At 46.6% G+C, this 24,250-nt stretch overlaps 1 long non-coding RNA gene across 2 annotated transcripts in view; it reads left to right on the top strand.

The window, feature by feature from the left end:
• LOC144167355 (uncharacterized) overlaps positions 1-8,320 on the top strand; it is a 34,882-nt gene extending 26,562 nt beyond the window's left edge. The window contains exons 5-6 of one of the 2 annotated variants that reach the window (XR_013321965.1): positions 483-870; positions 7,929-8,320. This is a non-coding gene — a long non-coding RNA (uncharacterized LOC144167355). The remainder of the gene's footprint in view (positions 1-482; positions 871-7,928) is intronic. The other variant, XR_013321964.1, reaches the window with a different exon arrangement.
• Positions 8,321-24,250: the final 15,930 nt, after the last annotated feature.

Below are 24,250 nucleotides of genomic sequence, written 5' to 3' on the forward strand. Positions count from 1 at the left end.
TTATTTCGCCTACGCTAGTGTTTTCTTTTTCATCTATTCGCGCTGCATAGGTAAGCAAGGGCCTATATTTTGACTCAAAACAACTAGTTAATGTTTTAGTGAGCACATTTGTGTCCGAATTTTTATTGACCTGGTTGAAATAACATTGGCAGCTGTTTATTATCATTTACCGCTGAAACTTTTCCGTCATTGAAAATCCCACAAATTCAGAATGGCCGTAGTCTTTACCTGCCTATTTCTATCAGGTGTTCTTTACCAAGACAGGGCGTTCTATGAAAGTGTAGATCCTTTATTCCTTTTTATTCAATGTGCGCTGATTTCAGCCGCCGAATTTTGGAATACATTAAACCATTAACAAACCATGTTATCTCTGAAATTCATTGTACGATGTTCTGCTTTTATGAACTGAAACCCTTTTAAGAAGCCTATCGCTACTTTTTTTGTTGCTCGCTTATATTCACTCTCATTTATATTTATTCTAGAGCAAAAATACACTGGTGGCGAGATTCGGTTCATATTGAAAAGCGGAGAATGGAAGTAAGAACAAAAGTAACTCACGTGCACAGACTCACGTACGACCACACTAAGAAGAAGACTGATGAGAAGATGACGTTCGTTGACAAGGTGGAGGTGACAAACGTGTTTAAGGTGTGGACTAGAAACACAAACGAGCTAAACGCTTTGACTAGTGTAATGGCGGGCATCACGGGCATTTTCACGGTGGCCGGAACCCAGGACTCCACACGTTACTGGAGAGATTACAAAACGGAGACCATCACCGAGACGCGGACAGTACAAGTACGAGCAACAGTGCCACTGCCGAGGCGGTCTTTGATCATCGTTGATGTCATAAAGGAACAAGACGAAGTGGTAAGGAACAACCTGAAAGGAAGTGCAGTCGCATGCTAAGCGTAAAAATAAAACTTTAAAGTGGTAGAACCGTTCAATCACTAGGGAAAAACGTTTGTCTGTTTTAGGTGCGCCATTAAAACAGGATTACACCGACTCTGGTAGCTGGAAGTGGATCGGATCGTTTGAAGTACCCCGCACGTGAATCGTACTTTTCGTTAGAACAAAGCTGCATGCGGGGATTTTCGCACGTTAATTGTTGCTCTTTACACGACCTTCGACAAGCGGTTATTGTCAGCCCTTTGATACTGCACTACGATGTGGGCCTAAGGGAGAATTTACCTGTGGAACCTTGCGACAGAAGCGAGAAAACTATTGCGAATATTTCAGAAATATTGCTGTTCATATACACAACAATATTTCTATAAATACAACAGGTTAGCTGAGCAAACATATTTAGATTTTCCAAAACAAGAAAAAGTGGCAAAATACCACCTGCTCTTCGCTGGGTCTAACACATATCCGGTGCCCTTACACAGCGAACAGTGATGGTGAGTGGTGACACTGGCGGACCCAGGGCCTCATACTTTAGTTACTCAGGTAATACCATGCGGTGGCTGCGGGCGTCTCTCTTAAGCGCCAGCACATAAAATCACTTGCAATACAGCGGGCACACCACTTAGGGATATCACTGGTGCGCGCGAGGGTTAAATGCAGCTGATTTTCATATGCATTTTTTCTGGGTCGAAAGGTCCTCTCAAACTTCTGTCGTCCTAATTATCGGGTGCCACAACATGCCCGCAGAGGTGCCATTTCCTATCTTTCGTCAAACAAATGGCTTCACGAAACTGAAAACTTTTTCTTTGTAAAAACATGAAGCATGACGTAGAATCAGCAGCAGTAAGCACGAAAGGTGTCTTCTAAACGTGAAACTTCACTGTACTTTGGTCGCAAAATGCTCAAGGAAAACTATCATCTCAGTCGCAACTAAAAAAATTCAATGAGGTTGCCATCTTTCTAATGCCCGCAGAGGTGCCATTTCCTATCTTTCGTCAAACAAATGGCTTCACGAAACTGAAAACTTTTTCTTTGTAAAAACATGAAGCATGACGTAGAATCAGCAGCAGTAAGCACGAAAGGTGTCTTCTAAACGTGAAACTTCACTGTACTCTGGTCGCAAAATGCTCAAGGAAAACTATCATCTCAGTCGCAACTAAAAAAATTCAATGAGGTTGCCATCTTTCTAAGCTGTGTGACCTGAAATTACTATACACCTCCAAGAAATTGCAGCTGCTGTCAAGGTGTTAAACGTGAAACAACCGCATCAAGAAGTGTAAGCTTTTCTCGTCCAACACTTTCTCTAGCAAGACGTAACAGCCGGGAGACGTATGTAAATCAGGAGTGTTACAAAACCAAGCAAAACGACCAAAACAAATTTTTCGTACCCACAAATTATGAAACCACGCTGTCAGAGCCGGTAAAACCTAGTGTAGTGTTTATGGTGTGTCTATTGTGCTTCGGTGTTGTTTTTCTTGGGATGTATTTTTCTGGCGCTCAAGAGATTGAACTCCCGCTGCGTGTGCGTGTCTAACCTGTCAGGCTCGCGTCACCTATATCCCCTGATATGATAATAAACCAGGCAGTTTGTTGAAACCCTATTGAAGAAAACAGCACGTTTTATCCGCGCTTGAGGAAAGGCTATGCTTTTAGACACTTTCAAGTGTGTCGGTTGTGCCTCAACCATGAAAACCTCAAAAACCTGGGGAAATACCACGTGAGGGCACTTGCAGTATGAGTATTTCAATATGCTGCTGGTGCAGATTTCAGTTGAATGTTAATGCTGTGAAGATTTTTCACGTGTCAACATCCTTCTCCATACTGAAAAGCAGCCAGCGCTAGAACGACAAGGACGAGCAAGGGTACAAACACAGCGCCTCTTAAGCTTGTGCGATGTCTCTAACGCTTACACTCTACGCGTATAGGATTTGGTATACTTGGACAAAAATAACCGGAATTGAACGCTGATTTAACGGTCTCCGGAAAGTGCTTTAGTCAAAAGTAAAGATACGGTTACGGAACAGTCTCCACAAGTGATGTTGTCCAAGAAATAATACAATACAACGAACAGTATTTGCCAAGCGCACTGCGCATTTGTACAAAAGAAATTAGGGTAGTGACTGTGCTTGGCCGTTTCCCGGTATGCTTGCTGGACTGTTTTTGCATCTCGTCACTGTAAATAAATCCGCTTGATCAATCAAGGCTCTATCAATACAATAATGTTAATTTCTTTGCTCTCGTGTCTAATGCTAATTTGTTTCACTGCAATTACACCTTCGACCCGCGGCCTTCAAGAAGGTCTTCGGTTTAGTGCCACAGTTCTATTTCAGAAATTACTCCAGGTGAGGTGTTTCCATTTCACAATGCGGTGGTGCACGGAGACAGCCATTCTCAGCTCCCACATGTTTGTCTGGTTCAGCAGTTTCTCTGAATGCTCTTTAGTGTAAACATCGACAGACACGTCGCCAGATAACTTCTTTGCCATATAATAGCTGCGAATGACGAATTTCACATATTGGTCAAAATCAGATAGGAATATGCTTGCACCTATTACACCCAGCTAAAAGTAGTGCGTCACGAAATATTTGAGAAAACGTTCTGGGTTGCAGAGTGGTTGGTAAGTGACTTTGGTGCTTCGGAGCGCGCGCTTTTCTGGGACCAATGAGTTTGAATTGAAGATTTTGATACTACCATGCGCTAAGGTATAAATGCGCAGATTGGGGGGCTCAGTCGACTGGGTTAACCTGGTACGCAGCAAGGTTCCGGGAGGTAAACAAACATGGAGCCCGTTCGCCGGTGCTTCGCCAAAATTCCGACGGCCACTGCTCGCGGTTTCCAATCCTCCGCCTGCGAACACATCGGAACGGCTGGTTCCAGCCAACGTTTGGGGGCTCGGGGTGCGCGGTGCACAACTCACCGCCACAATGATTGCCCAAGGTGCCCCGTAAGGGGGCGCTGCTTAGGAAATAGGCTCTCCTATTTTGTTGTCCAGCGTAAAATAGTATGTGGACGTTTTAAAATTGCGAAGCAGTTGCGCCCGCAGGAAATTTATATTATAATTAACTACGCAGTTCTCTTCAGTCTCTAAAAGAAGGAACTTAAGACTTTCAAAAATGTTACAACCCCCATAACTCTACTGAACTTAGTTTTGTTACACATCTTTTGTTTCCGCGAAATTTGCATCTTCTCGTTTTTACGCTTAAGTACTGTTTGCCATACTCGCAGATATCTGTCTGCCCCCCTCTCCATAACGCGTGCCGCGATGCGCTGAAATAGGTATACGCCAATCACATGTGGTACTTAGGCGTTTGAGTGCGCACAAGCCCAGCAAACAGCTCCTGTTTCACGAGTGCCATAAGACAGCGTACCTTTTTTCTGCCGTCATCTCAGGGTGAGCTCGACGTAACAGCCTGTTCTTCGATGGGGTGTTTCGTGCGAGTTCTCAGCAAGATCTCACATAATTGCTTTCGTACAACCGTAGTCAATGTTTTTATAAATTCCAACTCGAGAGTATAAAAAACACGTACAGCGTAGCTGCTTTTCTACGAGACCGGGTCGTGCGTATAGACCGAGCATGTGGACCAAAGAACCTTATAGTATCCATACAGCTAAAACAGCTACGGTGTACCCTCTCCATTCCCCATCTGCGTATTGTTGGCGCTATCCCTCACAGCTAATGCGCACCATCGACGCACACCATCTGTTGTCATTATTGGACGCGTTGGTCAGCTGCGGTTCCCTCTCTAAGCTTGCCACCCATGTGTCCCCCATAGAAGCCGCTTTAGCCAAGTCGACGTACGAAAGAAATAAGCTACATATAAAAATGGCATTAGCCAACGCAGCCCATCTTGGCTGCGTTGGCGGCTCATTAAGGGGACAGACAACCGATTGTTTGGTGTGCATGTCCTCTAGCTCAATAAAGCCACCGTTTTGTATATTGGGGTAACCGCACGGTATTCCTGAATAAAGAGGTAGAAATAACTTTAATTTTGCACTAAGACTTCTGAAGTCTGAAAGGTTGCTAACAACTTCGTCGATTTCAACACGTGATTCAAAAACCGCATTACGGAATAGGAAAGGTTGCACGTTGTTGTGGTTCTAGCCGGGGAAATTTCTCAAATACTACTTTTTCTATTCTCACGTGCAGTTAAAAGTATTTTGCAGCACGGGTCACTGTCATCGTTGCCACCATTTCTTTTGGCAGGACACGTATGGCTGGCAGATCTAAAAAGTTGATTTCAAAAATTCTAGAGTGCTATCAGCAAACCCGTTCCGAGTTAAGGTGTTTCAAGTGATGCCCTTTCATTTGGGATAAAAAAATGGGATAGAAAGAAAATTGATTTTCTCTCCCTTTAAATGTTTCCTCAGCAATAAAAAAAAACATATGCAAAAGCTAAGGTACTACAAATACATTTGACCTAGAAATTTATGACAACGTAAATATTATCTGTATGTTTACAGTTACAGCATAAATAGACAAAACCTATAAGTAATTGCATAGCGGTCCACTTAGCTAATCGTTATGGGGCTCCCAAATATATCTGCTCTAATCACCAAAAAGGATGTTCTGATGACTTCTGTTAAAGGAGCCATGAAGAGAAAACACAAGTTTGGTTCATTCGAAAGATTGCCTCGTTAGAACCATAACGACACCACTTATAACGCAAACTTCGCTTAAATAAGCTACATAATTAGGAAAAAAGGAAATGACCATGCGACCCACCAGCTCATTTTCCGCAACAGAACCTGTGATGTCACTTGGGAATGCTCTGCGATTGGCGGAGGCCGGCAAAAGCAAACGCATGTTAGGCAGGGCTTACAGTTTGCATTGCGAGCTAAATGCCCGTGAAACATACTGCGCATTCTTTTTATGACAAAGAACGGTGGAGTAAACGGTTGAAGGTCCGAACGAACTTGCAAGCGTGTGCCCCAATGCGTACGAAACTAGCGCTGCTAGCGCCGGCCGAGCTCGACAGCTGACCGTCGCGCTGACGAATTTTCGGGTTCTAGGCTCTTCGGGACCAACGAACCGTTCCAGCGCGCACAGCCGCGACCTTGCTTCGTATCATAATCCCTTCACAGGAGGTTGGCCGTCATATCGCCAACCAGCAAAGGTAAAAATAGAAACGAGGGGAGTAAGGAACAGCAAGAAGCGACGAGATAGTGCCAGTCGTCGCGTAAGTTTCGAATGGTGTTGGCTTGCTGCTGTCGTTACGAGCTTGTTTCGAGTTTACAACCACTGAAAACTTCAGTTTGTTCAAGTACTTTACAATGAAATTTCGTTGCTGCGTTTTGAAATGCCCATGTAGTACGGGCAAATCGTCGAGGGAGTGCGACATCCCCGCCGATGAGGAGATCTCCTTTCATGTGCTGCCCAACGACGAACCTAGGCGAAGCAAGTGGCTACGTTTTGTGAACTTTGCAAACGGAGGAGAAAGAGAGCTAAAGGAAGTACGAGTGTGCTCGCTTCATTTCCGAGGAAGTGATTACGGCAGGGACCCTTACGTTAGCTCACTCCTGGACATGCTGGCGCTCGTCGCCGACTTCGTCGAATCGCTCTAACCTTGGGGAAAAAAATGCCGTAAACACCGCGCATTGACGCTCGTATCTTTCTGGTCGAAGCAGAGAGCTCGCGCGAACGGCTTTCCATACACGACACCGGCCAACTGGCATAAGTGATACTGCTCCTGAAATTGAACTATTATTAACCGTAATGAAAATACGGCACATACGTACCAGTCTATATTCGTCCGTCGCGACGGGGCTGACGAGGCAGCGGTGCCGACGGCTGGGCGTTCGTCTGTTGTGGCTATCGCGGAATGGTCGCTTTCCCGTCCACCGCGTACCCCACAACTCTTGCCGCTCGTGCACTTAGAAGCATTGAGCGTTTTTGTGGTGTGAGGTTGTTAAATGCAAGCCCGAGCTCCTCGGCGAGAGTTTTGTTCTCCGGATCAGGCGATTCCATGACTAGGGCTGCGGGTGCACTAGGTTTTACTAGTATTTTTAAAATGGCCGCCGTCTGGATCGACTCCCGCGTGTGGGTGCTATATGGAGTTGACATACTAAGTATTTGTTTCATGGACCGGCTCTATGACGCCATTGTACACGTCACGGAATGTGCAATTTTAGCGGGAGATTTAAAATTTTGGCTTAAATTGCCTTATTTCTCAGTGAATAAAGCATGATTTGCTTCCGGGAAAGCGCTTGGGGTACTATGAAATACCTAATCTTTCGAATAAAACAAACTTTTGTTTTCTCTTCATGGCTCCTTTAAGAAATGTTCAAGATTCAACTTCTTGTGCATTTTATTTGTGTGCTACTTCCGCGTCATAAAAATTCGGCGGGACTTATCCTGAGTTTATAATAAGTCGAGTTACGCTCAATTCTGTAGTTTCAATGAAACATAGGATGTGCCCTGATAGGTTGTCTTAACGCATAGACTTTAGACATTTCGCGCTCATTCACTTCTGTAAGCGCATAGCTTGCAAATTTTTACACGTATAGTGCTTAGTTTACCAGGTGCGGTATAATTTCCCACTTTTCTTACATGCTGTTTAATCCTACGCACACATAAAGTCCTCTTTAAGGTATGGGAAAGTGCACGAATGGAGCGTAGTGTGTAACTACGCGCAACGCCTGTGCTGTGTGCGTAGGCATCACTACCTCATGTGGTCAGTATCACTACCTACGCACGGACAAATTTGCGTCGGAAACACTGTGAGCGAATGGGTAAGTTCGCGAGGCGGATAAACACACCTAATCCCAGGCACCCGGGTTTGGTTTTTTTTATGCCTGAAGTAGCGGTCCAAAATATGAAGGTGGCAGAAAATATCAAATTGTAATTGACCAATTTGCTGATGTGGAAAAGCAAAAAAATGGACCACAAGGATCCGTAGCTGAAGCCCCACTGCCTGTAGCCGGAAATCTAAGAAAATAGAGGCCCAGCAATATGTCGATGCTTTACAAAAAATAAGACGCTACACGTGTTTTTCCTGTGGTCATTTAAATCATTTTTCTTTCAGGTTGCAAACTGGAGTCTAGTGACCCATCTGGAGGGGAAATTTGTCATCTGTTTAGAGACCACTTCAAAGATGAAAACCCAACACGTGTACAGCGTTTCTGAGTTGATAAAAGTGTGCCCTGATCTCAAAGAAGTAACTGAAACCCATGTTGTCTTTACGTCTAATGGGGGATCTGATTCTAGTATGGCTACAAACGTTCGTATCAAAGTTACTGACCGGCACAGACCACGTAAGGTAACCAAAAAAACCCGAGTATTTAGCCTTGTTGGCACAGAAAAAACACGTTAAGAGAAATGAAGCTATTATACGCTTGCCGAGAACAAAGTTTTTCAAAGACAGTAAAACCGAAAATAATCACGCTCGTAAAATCGAAAAATTTTTTTCAGCAAAATAAAAAATAGGTTCCAAGTTGTGGTTAAGCGCATATCTCCTTTTAATAAGTCATTATGCAAAATGACTTTCCCTGACAAGAGTAAGGGGCAACACAAATAAAAGTTCATATTTGCAACCACTGGAAACACCTCAATTGACCGAATAAATTTAGAAGTAATTTTTGGATTTACGATTTCTGCACAGGTGGCACAGGAGAAGCTCCTCGGCTTCATTTTCTTAAAAGTTACAGAACTGTTCCGTAGGTTTTACAGTGATGCCGTAGGTCGCTTGAATGGGGTCGCTAACAATAGATACACCCAGGTTTCACCGAACGCCTTTTCGCATTACATTTCTTAGAAACGCAGGCGTCCGTTAGGAATCAACGCAGCGTCATCGCAACAGGCAAACGATTGCGGCTTCTGTTCGCGTGTTTGTTCACGTAAGTGGTCGTAGTCTTCTTCAACTTTTCATTGTGTACATTTTGGAAGTGCGAAATGCGGAAACCCGCCTTCGGTTGTCAGATACTTTCTTTTATTTAGTAAATATGTGGCTCACCAAGACAAAACCCGACAAGAACAGTTTCAAATTTGATATTGATTTTTGTATTAGTGAGGGATCTTCGCGACCCAAAAACAAAATTATTAGTCAACGTCAGAACAATTCATCAAATAATTCCCATTTGTGGAGACATGCGCCTGCAAATGAATACAAAAAGAGGAAATATTGTCTGCACTTCATTGGCTCGTAAACAAGGTTTATGAGCTTGGGACATATCAAAAAACCATTTAAAAAGAGCAACGATCAATGCAAGCCCCACCTGAAACATTCATACTTGGCTATACAGTCGAACATAAATACATCAAAAACGCATACATCGAATTATTGTTTATATCGAACAGTTTCAACATGCCCTTGAAAATCCCATGCAAAAGTATAGCGCTGTTATTCGCGTCTATCGAACTCCCGATCACGGACAGATTCGATATATCGAACGCTACGCTACAAGTGACCCTGCAGCAAGTGCGCTTTGTCCAAACGGGCTGGTTTCGATATTGACACCTCGCAGGCGTTGCCGTATTCGGCGAGGATGGGGCGGCGTCGTGTCGCTGGGATGACCTTCAAACACGGAAGAATACCTTGAGCACCTGCTGATCGCACGCTAGCATGGGGGGCAGCCACATTTATTTATTTGTAATATACTGCCAGCCACCTGTTGGCAGCCAAGGCAGCGAGAACGCGTGGAGGAGTTGGTACGGAAGCTAATAACGATGGATGGGTAACCTACCGGAAGTTCTCGGTTCCTCGCATTTTTGCAGCGTAAGCTACACTGGCCGAGGTTGAGCAGTTTCGCGAGAAGCATTGTGTCGGATTGAATGGGATTGGATTGTGTTTGGATTGGATTGGATTGGATTAAATTGTATTGTATTGTATTGTATTGGAACTCCAATAAAACTACTACGCGTGTGTAGAGAATTGGGTCTGCACATTCGCCGGTCTTCGCATTCCAGAGGAGTGACGTCATAGCCGCGGCAGACGCACTGGCGCCGTCGTGTGGCCAGCTGTACGCCTCCATTGCGCAGTAGCCAAGTCTGACGCTGCGCCGGAGCTGCTTGATAGCCGTTTCGCGTGGCTCCTGGAGAGCCGTTCTGCGCATTCGCGAGGAGCAGTGACTGGACTAGACTGGACCGGACTGAACTGGATTGGATTAGACTGTGTTGGATTGAATTGGAAATCATTTTAGCAGCAGTAAGCATGATAGTAAGCTAATTCTAGAGAACCAGGAAACCTAAGAATAACCAGCTGAACCTTAACTCACGCTACGTATATCCTGGCATAGCTGAGCTAAGCCACTGCTAATTTTTTGCGTGCATGAGCGGTTACCAGTGGTGGCTCGCGCAGGGATACCGATGCGGCGTGGTGCGTGTTAGTTTCGTCCGCGGCACGTGTTTCAGCGATGAGTGTACATTATTTGACGGGTACAAGCCGGGAAAAATATCTAGGATGCAGAGTTATTTAAATTTCTCGCTGAATTCTTGAGCGCGGTACTGTCATCAAAGGACGTAAAGTGAAGGCTGCACGGTGACGGCCTGGCCGATCCGGAGCGTGTCTTGTGCAAAGCGGCTTGCTTGCGTGGCTCAAGACGAGAGGTGTTCGGATACCGAAGACGATGGCGCTGAGTGCCTCAAGAGTGCGTTTAGAGAGCTGTCCGCATTCCCATGCGCCATTTCGAATTACACAACGGCAGGCGAGTGCAGGATGCGGTGGACATCACCGATGCCGAAGAAGTGGTACCTATTAGCGACTCTGACAATGTTCCCAATGGACTTGACTTGCTCAGATTTGCCAAAGTTGTCGCACAGTGTACAACGCGGATTCCCTCATTTAGACGGCGTTTGTAAGCTCTAAGACAGTGTGGTGAAATTCGTGACGAACAACAAGCAAGCGAATCTACGACTTTTTTTATTAAATAAAATGTGATGATGATGACGATGGTTGGAGTTTTTTGGCGCAAAGCCAGCTGGGGCAAAGAGCGCCAAACGAAAGTGTCCAGAAGAAAATAGTGGCTACTAAAGCCAGAATAACAATTAAAATCAATTAATGGCAATGGTGATGGCTGGTGTATAGGGCCAGTTTTGATTACGCATAATAGGAAATGAGGTTTAAAAAGTTTAGTTCAGACAAATATTTAAAAACGCGTTGCACAGAGACCATGGCATTATCACCCAAAAACAACGAAGGGTGTAGCGGAATGTGTCTGTATAGTTTCTTGAAGTGTCTGAGTCTTGTTGTGTCGAGTGCCTTGCATGTGATTAAGATGTGCACTACGGATAGGCCCTCCCCACACCTGCTACACCCAGGTCTTGGAGAGCTAGTGAGCAGGTGTGAGTGTGTTACATGAGTGTGGCCTATCCGCAACCTAGCTAAGGTAACTTCAATGTGTCTGTTGTGTGAGTCAGTAGCGTATGGTCCCAAGTGAGGTTTTATTACATGTAACTTGTTATCTGTCTGTTCACTCCAGTGTGTTTGCCACGTGTTGTGAAGTTGATGTCTGATGTGTGGCTTCATATCTGTGTACGGCAGTGTTGCTATGCCCACTGAATTCAAGAGTGTAGCAGCACTGGCCATTTCATCTGCGGTTTTGTTCCCGGCTATTCCACAATGGCCAGGAACCCAACATATTGTTATTTCAAGACTTGATGCGTATGCCGCCACAAGGCCCTTAAAAACAAGATAACATAATTTTTTGAGCGTTTTCTAGACAAAAGTGCACGTACAACACTAAGAGAATGTGTAAAAACTATGGACTTTGGAATTTGATGTTGGACAATGTCGTTTAAAATAAGTAAAATGCCGTGTGCTCCAGCTGTAAAAATGCTGTTGTGGAAGTTCATTCTTTTTGCCACATTAAAGTTCGGTCTATGCGCAGCACAAGAAACAGCATCAGCTGTCTTTGATGCGTCGGAGTAAAACTCTGCACACTGGTACTTATCCTGTAGGAAGAGGAAATGCTGCATAATAGCTGCCCTTGGTTCCCTGTTTTTGTCGAACTGCACAAAGGACAGGTCACAAGAAACATCCCTGGCTTGCCATGGTGCAATAAAATCAATGATCGCTGTCTTGTGGATATATGAAAATGACACTGCTAGCTCAGAAGCTTCTGCTCTCACTCTCAGAGGGAACGGCATGGGAATAGATGGACGGTTTAAACCGAGCTGCTGTGAGGATGCATCATGAATGGTCGAGTTAAGAGGATGATTTGTCAGGGAGATGATTTTAGAGCCATACAACAAGTCAGTGTATATCCTCTGGTGATACAGCGACCATTTGTGGCACTCTGCATAGAGGCTTTTAATAGGGCTGGTGCGAAAGACGCCACAAGCAAATCGAAGCCCCAAATGCATAACTGGGTCAAGCATTTTAAGTGTCGTTTTTGTTGCAGACCCATATACGACGCTACCGTAGTCTAAGCGAGATCCTACCAGTGCAGTATAAAGACGCAGGAGTAGCTGCTTGTCTGCACCGTACGATTGGTGAGAGACAACTTTAAGGATATTCATAGTTTTTAGGCATTTTTGCTTAAGCATTTTCAGATGAGGAAGAAATGTTACTTTGTTGTAGAATATTAGGCCTAAAAACTTGGGCTCCTTTTTTACAGGAATCGACACGCCGTTTAGAGTAATGTCAGGGTCCACATGAATCCCGCGAACACGGGTGAACACAACGCAAGTACTTTTTACGGGGTTCAGCTTAAAGCCGTTTGTGTCCGCCTATCCAGCAAGTTTGTTCATGCCGAGCTGGACTTGCCGTTCACAGACTGACATATTACATGATTTAAAAGATATTTGGACATCATCTACATAAACTGAACAAGAAATGGTTGGTAGATATGCCTTACGGAGTGAGTTCATCTTTACTATGAAGAGTGTGCAGCTCAAAACACCTCCTTGAGGCACGCCATTTTCCTGAACATGTACATTAGAAAGTGCACTACCAATTCTCACAGAGAAAGTTCGTTGAGACATGTAGCTAGAAAGAGTGCTAAGCATGTTGCCCGAAACACCGAATGACTTCAAGTCACTCAAGATGCCGTATCGCCATGCCGCGCCGTAGGCCTTTTCCATATCAAAAAAGATTGTAATGCAGAACTGTTTGTGAATGAAGGCATCTTTTATGTAGGATTCCAACGCAACAAGTTGATCATTGTGGGAGCTTTCCGCCCTGAAGCCTGCCTGGCAGCTCTCGAGAAGACCGTTGTATTCAAGGAAGTACACGAGCCTGCGAATGATCATCTTCTCGAATAGCTTGCACAAGCAGCTCGTCAGGGCTATTAGACGGTAACATGAGGGGGACGACGGGTCCTTTCCCTCCTTCGAAAAATCCACTACTATGGCCTCCCTCCATGTCTTTGGAATGTGCCCCGAAAGCCATATTTTATTATATAGATGTAGAAGTGTTTCAAGTGTGTCTGCGTGTAAGTGTTCTAACATTGTGTATATCATGTTGTCTGGGCCTGGAGCTGAGGGTTTACACGTGCTCAGAGCAGACCTCAGCTCATGTAGGGAAAACAGGGAGTTGTAAGAAGTCTGTGATGTTTTGTGGCCGTGTAGGGACTTCTTTTCACTAGAGTCTTTATACTTCAGAAAAGTGTTCGTGTAGTGTACTGAACTGGACACATGTTGGAAGTGTTGTGCGAGTGCGTTAGCCTGGTCTTCCAGTGTGTCCCCTGTTGTACTGACCAGGGGAAGGCTGTGTGTCTGTTGTCCTTTGAGTTTGCGTATACGTGTCCATACCTAGGGAGTGTCTGTGTATGAGTTTATAGATGTTATGAATGAGCGCAAACTATCTCTTTTTGCCTCACGGCGCACACGTTTTCCGAACGTCTTGGCCCGTTTGAACAGGAGGTTTCCCGACGTAGGGTACCGACGGAGGATACCCGACGCCTTGTTCTGGGCCTCTCGCGCTCGCCTAGTCCTCATTCCACCACGGCCTCCGCTGGTTGCGCGGGGCACCAGAGGCGTGGGGAATAGACTTTTCGGCGGCATCGAGGATGTGCGCCGTGAGGAGTTGAGCGGCTTCATCTACGTGTAGGTGTCTTATGGTTGTGTAGTGTAGTTTCGATGTCTCTGTAAATGTGGTCCAGTTACCTCGTGCTTCATTCAACCTATTATGGGATGATAAACTGCTTGGGCCTTTACCTATATATGTTAGTGAGGTAGGGAAGTGGTCACTGCCATATGGGTCAGTGCCCACACCCAACTGGAGAAGAGGAGAGAGAACTGCGGAGCCTATAGCCAAGTCAAGGTAAGAGTATGTCTTGTGTCCTATGGTAGGGTATGTAGGCTGGTTATTGTTGAAAAGGCATGCTCCAGAGGATGTTAGAAACCTCTCTATCAGGCGACCCCGGGCATCCGCACGAGAAGAGCCTCAAAGTAAATTGTGAGCATTAAGGTCGCCTGTTTAGATGTATGGTTAGGGCAGCTGATCAACCAGCACCTCAAAGTCAGAGCTCGAAAGTGCAAGATCAGGAGGAATATATATAAAGCATACCGTTATCAACCTATTAAATATTATTGTTCGAATTGCTGCAGCCTCAAGGACAGTGTTCAGAGTGACAGGGTGGCAGGCTAAGGATTTCCGGGCAATTATGGCCACACCGCCAGAAGAGTGTGTGCAGCCATCCCTGTCCCTTCTGAAGACCATGTAACTATTCAAGAAATTTGTGTGCTTGGAATTCAAATGTGTTTCCTGAACACACATTACACTTGGCTGATTAGCATGCAGTATTTCGTATACATCGTCAAGATTTTTTTGAGGCCTCTGCAGTTCCATTGGACTTTGTTTTCTCTTCCCATTATGAAGTGCTCGGAGCTACTGAACTGTGTTGTTTATGTGCGGTATTTCGGGGCTGTGACTCTCGTCTTTTAGGGGCAAAGCTCCTAAAGCCGTGGGTCTGTCCATCCTTGTGTCTCGTGGTACGTGATCGCCTAGTTCGATGACTCACTCGCAGGTGGCGCTGGTGTGAGTGACGTCGTCACTCGCGCGTGACTGACACTATAACAGGCAATCGCTGTTGACGCGCTTCCTCTTTCGCAACGAGTCACCAGATGGAGGAGGTGGTTGTTGACAAGGCTGCGGAGCGTAGAGCGCGCAGGGCGGTGACAGCGCGCGCTCGCCGACAGGATCCCGCCGTGCCCGAAAGAGAGGCCGAAGCATCTCGTCTAGAAAGTCGCGCTTAAACCGCGCGTCGGCAGCTTCGGTCTGAGCTCGCTTGATGCGTTTTGCAGCCGCCTCGCGAGCTCTCACTGCATCGGGGTTTGCCTGCCGATACGAGCGCTTGCTTGCAGCCTCACGAACCCTACAACAACAACAACAAACGAACAAGAACAAAATAAAAGAACAAAATAATAGTTGATTTGTACAATGTATGCACACAGTCTTACGTCTTTCTTAATGATGTAATGGGTGAACTTTCACGGGAGAGTTACGGTTACCGGTGATCTCCCCCTCTCGAGATTCGCCCCACTTATCATCATTCATTCCGTGGATATGGCGTGATTTTTTTTTTGGCTTGTCGGGAGGCTTTGGCGTCGGGACGCGTGCCTTGCGGTGCACCGCAGACAGGAACGGTCCGACGACCATTTCATCCTCCTATGTCCACGGAACGCCTGAGGGATCAGGCTCCTTGTACCCTTTGGGGCGTGCTTTTCCTTGCCCGCAACCACCGAGGGTTTCAGGAACGCCTCGGATGACGCAGGTGGTGCGGAGGGGGTGGGAGCTGCCGCTGGTTCCCCCGTTTCCATCTCCTCCGTGCCCTCGCATGTGGTTTGGGATGGTGGAGCGGAAGTGGAGGATGCAGCATCCCTCCCACCAGATGTCGTTGCCACCACAGCCGCTGTTGGCTCAGCGAGCGGTGCGGATGCGGGAGCGGTCGCCAGAGGCAACCTGATGAGGGGTGAGGACGGGACCAGGTCCGACTCACGTTACTGGGTCCCCGCCGAAACCTGACGCCGCTCCGCCCCCCGGTTAGCTGCTTTGGCGTACCTCCCCAGGGGGAAAGAGGCGAACCTCTTTTGCGCCTCTGGGAAGGTTATGTTCTCGTTTACTTTCAAGGAAATAATATGTTTCGCTTGTTTAAACTTTTCAGCTTCTGGAATAGGCAGCGTGCGGTCCCTGGCAGTTCGGACAGGTGAAGTTCTCGGATTCACAATTATCAGTTGGATGATCTTGCGCTGCACATTTTGCGCACGTCAGTTTACCACGCCAAGAGGCTGTGCCGTGCCCAAACCGCTGACACTTGTAGCAGCGGCATGGGTTCGGTACGTAGGGTCGGACCGGACATCTCACGAAGCCTGCGTTGACCGACTCAAGGAGTGTTGAGCGGTCAAACGTCAAGATGATGTGTTTGGTAGGTATGATTTGATCGTTTCGGCGTATGGTTATTCGCCTCACGGCCGTCACGCCCTGATCACGGAGGCCCTCGAGCAGATTGGCTTCGGTTTCACTTATAAAATCCGGATCAGAGATCACGCCTTGGCAGCTATTAAGGCTGCGATGAGGTGTGATCTTGATGTCAACATTGACCATGCGCGTTTGTGTAAGGAGGTTTGCGGACTGCTGTTTGTTGTCTACCTCAATCAGGAGTTCTCCCGTTTTCAGTTTATTAGCCTTGTACGAATTTCCGACCAGGCTTTCAAGATACTTGTAGATTAGAAACACGGACTGCGAAGTGATTGGCTTTATCTTATCAAGAGATTCCATGATCAGAAAGCGCGAGAAATTATCGGGCTTTGGGAGTGAAATTCATTGCAACGGAACAAAAGATACTTCCGTGCGGCCCCTTTTCAGGGACCGATCACGCTTGGAGGGGGGGTTGAAAATACCATACAGCATGTATAGCAGCAGAGGACGAGGGTACTTTCTTCCGCAGCCTTACCCTGATAGCTGAGGAGGTCGCGGAGCTCCCTGCCTGGTAAAAAGACCCATCCGCCGTAGCTCGACCTGGGCTCCGACGGCCACCGTTTGAGGTTTCTACCCTTCACCATACAACACATCGCCACGGTTGGATCCAGCTTATGTTTGGGGGCTCGGGGTCCGCGGTGTCGCCAACACCGTCACCAAGATTACTCAAGGTGCCCCTTGGGGGGACACGGGCATTTTTGCTTTCGGATCCATAAGAAAAGCAGCCACCACCACCGTGAATCGAACTTGCGTCCTCGTGCTGAGCCGCACAATGCCTGAGCCACTGAGCCACCGAGGCGGGTAGATCTCAAGAACTGGAATTCATACAGCAAGAAACATAGCGTCTATTATCTAAGAAAGTGAAACGCGCGCACTTCTCATACGTGGAACGAAATTAAGTTTCCGACAACCCCGGTAGGAAAAAAAGAACAGTGATCACCACTGCATGCATTCCCAGGCATTTATTACTGACACATTAGGCGCAAATTTTAAATGTTCAGTAACAGTAACATGCGAACTACACGCAGAACGGCTTGTGTGCACCCTTTAGGGAAACTGCAAGTATCTACTTATGACAAGCAGCTTTGCCTAGACGTGTAATTCTGTGCTACACAGCAGTATACAATGTCGATAGGGCGACGATTGTTTATGGCGTCAAACGTTAACATCGAAACTGCCATTTTTGTACTGCAATACGTGTTATTTTACCTCAGCTGTGATTTTCTGCCTTTTGTTAAAAAAAATCAGATTCTATATGCAAAACCTAAGGGCGTAGCTATATACCCGCTTCCTGCCAGAGGACCCCGCAAGGAGCCTGGTCGACAAGGCTCAATTCTAGCGCAGTACACACCCCAGTATGATGATGATGGTTGGTTGTTTATGGCGCAAGGCCAACTGGGGCAAAGAGCGCCAAAACAATAGTCATATATGAGGGGTGAAACGTTAAACAATAAGTACAGTCAGCAAAAACAAAACAAAAGAACAAAATGACAATGAGCATGGCTGGTGTATAGGACCAGATTTCATGATGCGTGATAGGAAATCAGGTTTAAAAACTTGACTTCTGACAAATACTCACACACGTTTCACGGAAACAATGGCATCGTCACCTAGAAAAAACGATGGATGTTGGAGAATATGTTGTCTGTAGAGTTCTCTGAAAGGTTTGTGTCGTGTTGTGTGAAGTTCCTTGCATATGATTAGTATGTGCACTACGAATAGAGCCTCTATGCACCTGCTGCACTGGGGTCTAGAAGATCCCGTCAGCAGATACGAGTGCGTTGCATGGGTGTGCCCTATCCGCAGCCTACCCAAGGCGACTTCCGTGTGTCTGTTGCGTGAGTCAGCTGTGTACCGTCCCAAGTGTGGCTTTATGACGTGTAGTTTGTTGTCTGTCTGTTCGTCCCAGTGTGTTTGCCATGTTCTCCGCAGGTGTTGTCTTATGTGTGGCTTGAGGTCTGTGTAGGGTACGGTTGTTATGTCTACAGTGTTCCTGAGTGCAGCAGCAGCAGCCCTCTCGTCTGCCAACTCGTTCCCAGCGATCCCTGCGTGTCCTGGGACCCAGCAGAGGAGCAGCTCATGCTTTTGTGCATACACGGACATGATAGTGCTGAATTGCAAGATTAACTATGTGGTTTTTGGGGGGCTTGTGCGATGACAGTGGGCGAACACCAGTCAAAGAATCTGTATAAATGATGGAATTGGGAATTCGACTTTCAAGAATGTGTCGTACAAGCAGTAAAATTTTATACGCTTCTGCTGAAAAAATTGTTGTGTGCACGCTCATGGTTCTGGCTGCATTGAAATTAGGACCATGAGCAGCGCACGACACCATACTGGAGGCTTTAGAAGCGTCACTATAAAATTCTGCACATGTGTATTTAAACTGCAAAGACAGGAAGTGCTGCAGTATTGTAGTTCGTGGTACCCGATTTTTGTCAAGTCCCTTAAAAGAAGGGTCGCACGACACAGGGAGAACTTGCCAAGGCGGTAAACAGTTTGAAAAGGATGACCTGTACACATCTAAGAACGAAGCACTGAGATCCGAGACTCGCTCTCTCACTCTAAGTGAAAAGGCCAGAAAAACGGATGGGCGATTTACAAAGAGCAGAGATGTTGATGTATCGTTAAAGACAGGATAAAAAGGATGATTATTCAGTGATGAAATTTTAAAAGCATATAGCAGGTCCATGTACGTTCGTTGGTTCTCAAGGCTCCACTTATCACACTCGACATACAGACTCTCGACAGGGCTAGTGCGAAAAGCACCCGAGGCGAGACGAAGCCCCAAGTGTAACACTGGGTCAAGCATTCGCAACGCTGTTTTAGTCGCTGACCCATATACTGCACTGCCATAGTTTAAACAAGCAGCCCGAATAATCACATTTAGCCCTAGATACACCCATGTAGGCCCTCTTTTGCGATCACTCAACCTTCTCCCAATCAGTGAGCTCGTTTTGTACAACTTAGGAATTAACACTTATAACTTACTCAGCCACTCTCACCTTTTTATGTAATAGGACGAACAAGTCTTACCAACAACAACAACACGCGTTTTGCAATGCGAAATAATTTCTTGCTTCCTCCAGTCCGCGCGAACTACGGAAAACAGTCGGTTGAATTCAACATGATAAAATTGTGGAACAACCTGCCGGTAGCCTTAAAAAGTCGAAAGCTATTATCATCCTTTAAGAAATCACTTAAATGTTTCTTTCTAAATAGTCCTTCATTCACTCTCACCCTATAAATCCAAGGAAAGCGTATATAATCCGGGAAAATGTATGTCTCCAGTTCACTGACGTTGATTTCTGTGTTGCAATTTTTTTTAATCCACCCCAGTGAAAGCATGTTGCCTGATTGATCCCTGTAATGCGTTTATTGTGTAATATTATTTTACAATAATTCTGTTTTCATGCTCTGTTTTCTTTATGAAGGCTGAACAAATCAGCCTAGGCTGTTTTGCCACAGTTAAGCTGTTTTGTTCTATATTTCGACACTGCTGATGTCCAGTGAAGCGTCATTTTTTTTTACCTCCGCTCTGAAATTTTGGCCTAATCAGTAATGAACGATCATCGCAATTGTTCTTTATACCGTTATACCGTGTCCATTTGGTTTGTGTATAAATCTACATTATATTTATGCTTATCTCTTCTGACTGCTCTTGTTTTACCGTTTTTAAGTGCGAATGCACTTCTTAGGCGAGCCTGAATCGTCCGCCGCCGTCGTCCGCATAGCAACAGCTGCGGGTGCGCGCGCTCCTCGTCTTCCTCCTCGTCTTCCCTAGCAACGGGGGGAGATGGGCGCGCGCTACTCTCCTCCTCCTCTCTCCGCTCAGAGACTGCAGGTGTTGGGCGCCTCCTCTCCACTTCGGGCGGGAGAGCTCTCGCTCGCTTAGCGGGCGCTCCGCATTCCGACGCGTGAGGGCGCTCGTGTAGCCCTCGCCGTAACGGCGGGCGCTACTTTCCTCCTCCTCTCTCCGCTCAGTGAATGCGGGTGTTGGGCGCCTCCTCTCCACTCCAAGATCACGATATCCACCGTAATCGCGCAATCAACAACCAGGCATTCGCACTTACACACTCTCCCCCTCGGGGAAGTGCGAGGGAACTTTTATGTATTTTTTAACAAGAGGTCCCCCCACAGTGATAAACTATGGGACCTCTTTCTGTATTCTTTACCAATGTATGTACTGTATTATATGCAATCTTCCTAATAAACTTCAAACTAAACTAAACTTCAAACCAACCAAAGCAGTATAGAGCCGTAGTAGGAGTTCTTTGTCGGAACCATACGATTGATGGGAGAGAACCTTCAGTATATTCATTGTTTTCAGACATTTTTGATTAAGTTCCTTGATGTGTGGAATGAATGTGAGTTTCTGGTCAAACACAACACTTAAGAACTTGTGCTCCTTGTTCACAGGAAGCGACACGCCATTAAGAGTAATGTCTGGGTCCATATGAAAACCGCGCTTCCTGGGGCCGAATTCTCTAAAAAACGGCCGTCGCTTTGAAATGACGGGGTAGCGCCATTGAAATGTATGTGTTCTGTGGTTGGGGCCGCCGCTTTGAGGTGGGCAGCATGAAGTAGGAGCTGCAAGAAAAGCACTGTGGCAAGGACGCGAAGCGACAAGTGAAATGACGGAGGGCAGTGGGTGTCGCTTCGCGTCCTTGCCACAGTGCTTTTCTTGCAGCTCCTACTTCATGCTGCCCACCTCAAAGCGGCGGCCCCAACCACAGAACACATACATTTCAATGGCGCTACCCCGTCGTTTCAAAGCGACGGCCCGCCGTTTTGGAGAATTGGCCCCCTGAAGAACACAACGCAGGAGCTTTTTACAGGGTTCAATTTAAAACCATTCTTGTCTGCCCAGCCGGCAAGTTTCTTTACACCAAGCTGGACTTGACGTCAGATTGACATATTGCATGATTTATAGGATATCTGCACGTCATCTATATACATGGAATAAGAGATTGTAGGTGTCAGTGCCTTACCAAGAGAGTTTATTTTTACTATGAAGAGAGTGCAGCTCAACATGCCACCCTTTGGCACGCCATTTTCTTGCACGTGAACCTTTGAGAGTGCACAACCAACTCTTACTCGAAACGTTCAGTCTGACAAGTATCTAACAAGATTGTTCACCATGTTACCCGAAACACCGAATGACTTGAGGTCACTAAGGATCCCATAACGCCAAGCGGTGTCGTATGCCTTCTCAAGGTAGAAAAACACAGTTAAACAATAATACTTATGGGCGAAGGCATCCTTGATGTACGAGTCAAGAGCTACCAGTTGATCGTTCGTCTATCGCCTCACCCTAAAGCCTGCCTGGCAGCTCTCGACAAGACCGTTGTACTCGAGGAAGTACACGAGCCTGCGATTTACCATCTTCTGGAAGAGCTTGCACAGGCAGCTCGTCAGGGCTATAGGAGGGTAGCTTGAAGGGGACGACGGGTCCTTTCCCTCTTTCAGGAAAGCTACAACTATAGCCTCCTTCCAAGAGTTTGGAATGTGCCCCGAAAGCGATATCTTGTTATATAGGTGTAAGAGTGTTAGAAGAGTGTCTGCGTGCAGGTGTTGTATCATTGTGTATGTGATGTTGTCTGGGCCTGGAGCTGAGGGTTTACACGTGCTCAAAGCAGCCCTCAGCTCATACAGTGAAAACTCTGAGTTATAAGATGTTGACCTATTGTTATCTTGTATAGGCTTCTTTTCCGCCGTTTGTTTGTGTTTCATGAAAGTGTTTGTGTAGTGTGCTGAACTGGACACGAGTTGGAAGTGTTGGAAAAAAAAGATGTGTACGCTTTTTCCGTGGTCGTCCTCGTATCATCTTTGTGCACAGCAAGTTACACGGCAGTACTTAAGCATCTTGGACAACAATAAATGCCGACGTGCGCGTCGCTAACCCCGGGCTATCGTGTATACTGTGGTATCCGGAGATCCATGAATCCCCCAACATGGCGGAAGCGCACGCGGTTCCCGGGAGATGGCGCCAGTTTTTGCATAAGATCTATTTGCGCAGCTGCAGCTTCCTTTGGTCATACTTACGTGGCAATCAACACAAATACTAAGCGCGCAAAGCGTTCACGTGGGGACACAGAGAAACACTCCACCTATTTCGTCGTTGTCCTTAGGCACTCCAAATGACATCACGTTTTGCTCACGTGATTTAAGGATTTTTTTCCTCCTAGCCCCTCCGGCCGCTAGCCACCATACCGCAAAACCGTCGCCGCCGCCGGCCCAGTAGACCATGGAAGACTCGCATTCCAACACTATGCCCCACATAGTTCCTGTTTATACCCCCTCATTTTGGGTATAGTTCCCCACAAAGCTCAAAGTTTGCAACTAACATGCTGTACCTCAATAAGCAAAGCACTGCCCTTGAATTTATCGTAGAAATTTTCCTTGCTGGCGTACAATTTCTCAGCCCGGGACATCTCTAACGACGTGTTAGCTTCCATTTTTTATCTCTATTTATTTGTTTCCATCTGCATTTCCCCTTTTTTGGTTAGCTTGGCTGTCTTGTATTCTCCACTGTTCTTTCCGTGTTTCATCGTTAGCCTTCTAATCTTCCTTAGCCACTGCGTGTCCACGCTTTTCAAGTATACGCACCTAAAAGCTTTAGTTGTCCCCCTACTTTGATCCATTGCTCTCAACCTCCTCTCCAAACATATTTCACACTGAGCTTCTCGAACTTCAAACGACGCCCAGCCCATATCTCCCTGCGCTGCTTCGTTAGTTGTTTTACCGTGCGTTCCTAAGGCCAAACGGCCTACCGTTCTCTGGCTCACTTCAAGACATACTAGAGCGTGTGATTTTAAGCACAGTGCTGCATTCGCAAATGTGGGACTCGAAACCACTACTCCTTTCCACATTCCTCTTACTACTTCATATTTTTTTAAGTGCGAATGCACTTCTTAAGCGACCCTGAATCACGCGTCCACCGCCGTCCGTCCGTCCGCACCACATACCCACTTAGGGCGATTGGCCAAGAAGAGTTCCTTATTTCTTTAGCACATACCCACTTAGGGCGATTGGCCAAGAAGAATTTTTTCAGATCACTCGTGCATTCCCACTTCCCCATCGACGAGTGCTGCTTCGCCAGGAGCGGAAATCGGGGCGAGTACTGCGGCGTCTACCTCGTCGGTCACGTCTACGCGAACCTCGTGTCGCACGCCGTGTCCACCTCGCCGGTCAGGGTCGAGTCGCCGTACAGTGCCGTCTACACCGACGCGTACTCGGGCGACGGAATCGTGGTCGTCACCCTCTACCTCGCGCCAAACATCTCGCGCGACGACGTCGTCGAATACGTGGACGCGGCGATGGAGAGTGTGGCCAGGCGCGTAAAGCTCTTGGACCCGGTCGTGGTTGTTGGGACTTTAACGTGGACGTGCGAAAGGGCGGCGAGTGGTTGATGGAATACATGCTCGCCAACCACTCCATGACGTGCCTACCGCTAGAGGCTCCCACCACCATCAACGGCAGCTACATCGACCTGGACTTTGCGAGGAACTGTCTCATACGCGCGGTCTTGCAACAACTCTTGATCGTACATTTCAGTGACCACAAGGCGGTCATAATGACCGTCAACTACAACGACAACACCAACAAGTGCTGAATAAAGAATACTGTCGTTTCACTTTACTTGCGTGTGTGTGTGATCTCCTCGAACATACCCTTTAATTCACCAAGATTTCCAGAGAACGACTAACGGGGTGTGTGAATCCCCACTTGATCACGCGGGGGTGTTAAATGCAACTAACGGGCGAATGCCAACACAGTTCAACATAACTCCCCCTCATAGCATCACCCGTGCATTCGCACTTCCCCATGCTCCCCTTCGGGGAAATGCGGGTGTTTTTTATACCCCCACACAGCTCTATGCTTCATTACGGATGCGTTACGCCTTCCTTTACTCGTAAGTTGCTCCTCGTGAGTTCTTAAGTAGTTGTCCCCTGCGTTTATCCACACTCCCAAATATTTATATTCCTTCA

This window comes from Haemaphysalis longicornis, unplaced genomic scaffold (assembly GCF_048455015.1).
Source record: "Haemaphysalis longicornis isolate Haplotype H1 unplaced genomic scaffold, Haemaphysalis longicornis Haplotype H1 scaffold_2, whole genome shotgun sequence".
Taxonomy (NCBI): Eukaryota; Metazoa; Arthropoda; class Arachnida; order Ixodida; family Ixodidae; genus Haemaphysalis; species Haemaphysalis longicornis.